The sequence below is a fragment of the Rana temporaria genome, chromosome 8 (genome assembly GCF_905171775.1).
Source record: "Rana temporaria chromosome 8, aRanTem1.1, whole genome shotgun sequence".
NCBI lineage: Eukaryota > Metazoa > Chordata > Amphibia > Anura > Ranidae > Rana > Rana temporaria.
In genome coordinates this window covers 155,651,568-155,657,567 of record NC_053496.1, presented here as the reverse complement: position 1 = coordinate 155,657,567, position 6,000 = coordinate 155,651,568, and positions in this window count along the sequence as shown.

Sequence of the window (6,000 nt, the reverse complement as noted above, 5' to 3'; positions counted from 1 at the left end):
GAGTTGAGAAGACCCCCCGGATAGCGGAGAAGACACGTCGGGATAGCGGAAGAAGAAGCCCCCCCGCCGAAGACGCCGGAGGAAACCCGCCGGGGGGTGGGGGCTTTTTTAAAAGCCACCCCCCCCCCGGCGGTGGAAGAGAACCAGACGGCAGCCCCCACCCACCCGAAGACGTCAAAGAAGAAGCTCCCCCTGGTAGAAGAGCTAATAAAGAAGACAGGGGGAGCCTCCGGAGCAGAAAAATAAATGATTTTAAAAACCCTTGTGTGGTGCGTTTATTAACTTTGACATTTTTCCTACAGGTGAATGGTTGGGGGTACGATGTACCCCATATCCATTCACTTAGGGTGGGGGGCCGGTATCTGGGGGCCCCCTTATTAAAGGGGGCTCCCAGATTCCGATAAGCCTCCCGCCCGCATACCCCGACAACCAACGGCCAGGGTTGTCGGGAAGGGGCCCTGTCCTCATCAACATGGGGACGGGGTGGGGGGGCCGCAGTGCGCCCCCCTGCCCCAGAGCACCCAACCCCCCCATGTTGAGGGCATGCAGCCTGGTACGGCTCAGGAGGGGGGGGCGCTCGCTCGTCCCCACTCCCTTCCTGGTCGGCCGGGTAGCGTGCTTTGGATACGGGTCTGGTATGGATTGTAGGGGGACCTCCTACGCCGTTTTTTTCGGCGTAGGGGGCTCTCCTTACAACCCATAACAGACCTAAGGGCCCGGTATGCTCCTGAGGGGGAACCCATGCCGGATTTTTATTTAAAATCCGGCGGGGACTTCCCCCTCAGGATTCATAACAAACGCCGCACACGTGTAGAATTGGCGGGAATCCAAGTCGGATCTCTCGTCGCTTCTATGACGCGCTTGCTGGGATGTGCTGTCACTATTCCAGTGAGTGCGAGATGTCGGCGAGATCTCGGCACCATGTCGCCGAGAATCAGCGCGATGCTGTCGTGCTAAAAACACAATATCACAAACACCTACTGTATAGGCCTATTTCACTGCTCAACTCAGACACTAAACTGCTTGCCAAAATCCTAGCCCTACGATTACAAGAACGTAGTTGGTTCACCCAGATCAGACAGGCTTTATGAAAGGATGCGAGGCAAGAGACAATACCATACGGGCACTTCACATTCTTCATTAGATGCAATATGGGCCAGAGAAAACCCCAAAGATTGTATTATCGATGGACGCTGAAAAAGCCTTCGATAGGGTGAATTGGGGTTTTATGAGTGAAGTTCGGAGGGGGGTGGGCCTGGGGGACCGCATGATGGGATGGGTAATGGCCCTATATGCGGGCCCAAGAGCAAGGGTTAAAGTAAATAGTACAATATCGGATTACCTTAATATACAAATGGAACGAGACAGGGTTGCCCACTTTCACCATTAATATTTGCTTTAATATTGGAACCATTTCTTTGTAGGATTAGAAGTAACGGGGAAATGGTAGGTACATGTATTGGGGATGTGGATCATAAAGTATCTGCCTATGCTAATGACTTATTATTCTACCTTTCAACACCACAGACATCCTTAACTGCCCTAATGCAGGAAGTGGACAGATATGGGTATCTATCCAATTTTAAAATCAACTTTGAAAAATCAATACTTCTACCCAGTCACGTACCACAAGAGATGGCGAGGGCGCGGAGGAGGGCGTACCCCTTTGTGTGGAAGGACACCTTGTTCTACCTGGGGGTACACATCACTGCAAATCAAAAAATGCTATATAACCTTAACTACGTATCCCTACTGACTAGGATAGTGGGGGAACTAAAGAATTGGACAGGACATTATCTGACATGGTTTGGAAGAGTGAGTGCTATTAAAATGTGCATATTACCCAGAATTATCTATATATTACATACAGTCCTGATTAAAATACCAGAAACCTTTTTTAAACATATACGGAAGGCATTTATAGTTCGAATTTTGAACTGGTGCCACGAGACTGCTAAAAAAAATATGGGTCCCACTAGAAAAGACAATAGCGGGGAGGAATTTGGCGGGGGCCCCGTGGATTCCGAGTATGTCAAGACATGTGGCAAATTCGCCCCGCAGGGAACCATAATAACCTACTCGGACCTGGTTACAGCTCTGGGGAATATACCCACAGCAAGATGGAGATATGACCAAATGACAGGATTCTTTAACAAGATGAAACCCCCATTGAGATCATTAAACTCTACTACGGTGTTCGAGGGTCAATGTGTGCACTTGAGGGATCCAAGGCATTTGTTGTCTCAGATGTACAGATTGATACAAGGTTCCCAACAGAGTAAAGTACCATACTTTATTAGGGAATGGGAAAGAACTGAACAAGGTGCTTTCAGATGAACAAATTAAAAAAATAATTAAATCAACTTACTCTACATCTATAAGCTCGCAGGTTCAGGAAATGGCCTATAAATTTATGACAAGGTCGTATAGGACACCAGTAAAGTTAAATCAGATGTACCCAGTGGCAGATGCCAGGTGTTGGAGAGGGTGTGAGCAGAGGGAAACATTTCTCCACTTATGGTGGGAGTGCCTCAGTTAAAATATTCTGGGAAGCAATTGCACCATGGATTGAGAGGTTGACCCCTATACCTATGGAGTTTACGCCCCTATGCTTCCTACTCCATGGAACACCTGGCCCCATAAAAGTATACAGGAAGGAGTATTGTACCACATTTACTAAATGCAGTGAAAATATTAATCCCCAGATTCTGGAAACAGACCATCTGCCCAACTCTAGCAGATTGGAAAAGGGAGGTCAATTGGATAATGGAAGCCGAAAGGTGGATTCAAGTATTGAGGGATAAAAAAGGGGAATTTGAGATGACGTGGGTAGGCTGGATACAATATGCCTCTGAAATGGGCTAAGGATAAGAGAAATGGAGTGGGAAAACAGGGAGCGTAACAGATATGCGAGGTCCCCTAGGGTAGTCGTATATGGCCTTAATTATAAAGGAATAATCACATAATCACAGGAGACCAATAGTTAAACACTAGGCACAAGGTTAACTAATATCAATATATATTTATTACAATTTATTTATTTATTTTTTTAACAATTTTTTTTTTCTTTCACTCTTCACAAAAAAGAATAGACACAAGGGCCAATAGTGGTCTCGTGGAAGTAGGATGGTGGGTTTGCTTTTTTTTCTCTCCTCCGCTCCACTTTTTTCGCGGGATATAGAAGGACATAGTAGGAGAACATAAGATCCAATTAGAAGGAATGGAGGGTACAGGGACAGAGTAGACATAAGACATACCCCAGTGTAGAGAGGGGTGCTTCTCTCTATACCCTTTTTTTTGGGGGGGGGGGGTAGAATAATTGATAGGTTTTTTGATATGACAATCTTAGATTTTACCTGCAATGTTAAACTGTGTATAGCAAGTAAATGATGGAACATAAGAATGTATAATTTTGTAAGGAATTTTGTTAATAAAAAATTGATTATAAAAAAAAAAAACCACTCAGTTCGTCGCCACCCCAAATCAGGGTGGGTAAAGTGCCCCCAGACAGGCGGTTATCTCAGGCCTGGCAGCCGGAGTGCCACTTATGGATCACTGGGAGGAAACAGACGTATGCCACAGGCCTAGTAATTTGAGGTAATGAAGATAGGATTGAGTAAATCCTCTCAGTCAGTTCAGATAGTGTCACCACTGACAGCTTACATATACCTGTCATGCAGTGTGGTGACTGGATCCTCGATGGTTCATCTAGGCTTCCCGGACAACCTCTCTCTAGGTTCTCCCCGAGCCAATTCCCTCACCGTACAGCTCCCGGCTTAGGATCCTTTCAGCAGAAGATTTGGACCCAGCAGATCGCTGGGGTCCCTCTCAAAGTTAGGATGAAACTGCGCACATGGTGAGACCTCGGCCAAGCAGGCCACGGTGGCGGGGCCCATGGATGCGCGTACCCTGAAGGTGGATACCGCACCTGGAACTTGGGCCCTGCACAGAACAGAACAGCTAATGGCGGTTGCCACAGATATACCCCCTCCCAGCATGCCCAACGAGGGAAACTCACCTCCGATTGGCTGCTGAGGAGAAGGCGGGTCTGTCAGAGTCCCTCTAGCGCCAACTGTCACCCAGGGGTGGTAACACACCCCTGGAGCACAGTCTGACCCACAGGACAACTCCAAACTGACAACAGCAATACATTGTGAATGGGAGTAAACTAACCCTCCCATTCTTACTAACTTTTAGCGTAACGCCCATACTGGAAGTAAGGGGGCGCTACACATCATTTATAGAAAAATCAGAAAGATCCTTATACTGAGCAAAAGATTGGAATAGACAAGGTAGTGAAACCTCTGGGTCAGTAAGAAAAAATAGACGATCTGCATACGCAGCGATTTTATGCTCCATGCTTGAGACCTGTATTCCACTAATCAAAGAGTCTAATCTAACTTTACAAAGAAAGGGTTCTAGGGTTAACACAAAGATTAATGGAGTAAGAGGGCAGCCCTGTCTCGTCTCATTGGACAAAGAGAAATACTCTGATCAGGTCCCATTCACCAGCACAGCGGCCGTGGGGCCAGTGTATAATGCTTGAATCCAGGACTGCATTTGTGACCCCAGGCCAATATGTCCAAGGGTAAATCATCCCAGGGCCTTAGTCAAGGTAGAGTGAATTCTTAACAGATCCAAATACCAGTCAATATTGGCACAAAACCTTCAGGCTTTTGATAGAAAGCTTAACAAATGTCAGATTTGGAGCATTTTTGCAAAGAAGATGTGCCATGCTAATCGACAAATACCCAAAAAAAAACACAAAAAGAAAAAAGATGCTGCAACAAAAGTATTAGTATTAGTGCATAAGATGCACACTTATGCAACCATATTCATGTATTTTTACTTCCCTCCACCTAAAAGATTTTAGTTTGTTGTTCAACTGCGTTGTACAGTTTATATGTCACATTAAAAAGGTGGAAAAAGTTCTGAAATCATTTATCTGTCTCATTTTTTTACATTACAGAAACCTGCCATTTTAACACTGGTGTGTAGACTTTTTATATCCACTGTAATTGTGTGTATGCATGTATGTATATACATATACACACACACGCAAATGCTGCAGAAAAAAGATGAAGGGGAGAGGTAAATGAGGGACTCAACACTGCTATGAGGGGGGAGAATAAGGGACACTACATTGGGGGGGGGTGTGAAGGGGGGCAGAGGACACTATGGGGGAGTAATGTAATAGGGGGCATGTGACACTGCTTTGGGAGGGCACTATTGTGGGGTGGCAGGCAGAGGACACTACAGTGTGGGGGGTGATGTGAAAGAGGGGACAGAGGACTCCGCTTTAGGGGAGGCACAGCACACTGCTATGGGGGTGGCTGAGGACACTACAGTGGAGGCGGGAGGTTATGTTAAGGGGGGCAGGAAACCTGTATGCAGGAGGGGGGGAAGGACACTACTGAATGGAGAAGGCAGAGGACACTACTGTGGGGGGGGGGGGGGGGGGTATGATGTGAAGGGTAGGAGGAAGGGACATTAATGTGGGTGGAGGGGGCACTATGCTGTGTTTTTAATGCAGGCTTGATAGTTATGATTTTTTCATGGGCATCCCCATGCCCTTTACCCAGGGATCTTTGTTTTCCAGATACATTTCAACCTCGGAAAGTTTGCGTACCCCTGATGTATGGGCTGCTGATTGTATTCAATTCGATCGATTTGGGTACAACCAGCATGTTGGATTTTTTCCACATAGTGTTGCAGCCAGCGGCTAAATACGCTAGCAGTAACTACTGTATTCTGGACGGGAAAGCTCCCCGCTGGCAGAATACAATAGCGCAGCGGGAGGCATTCGTGGAAGGAAAAAAATGGTATCATCTATGGCATTACAGTTAGGCTAAGAGTGCAAGTAGGGCCAACTCAAATGCAGCAATACCTGTAGTGGTTCATCTACAAAAGCTTACAATAATGCAATAGGTTTAAAGCAGACTAAATACCCACCAGTCCACTCCAAAGCTGTTATATCCTAACTATACTAACAATAGAAAC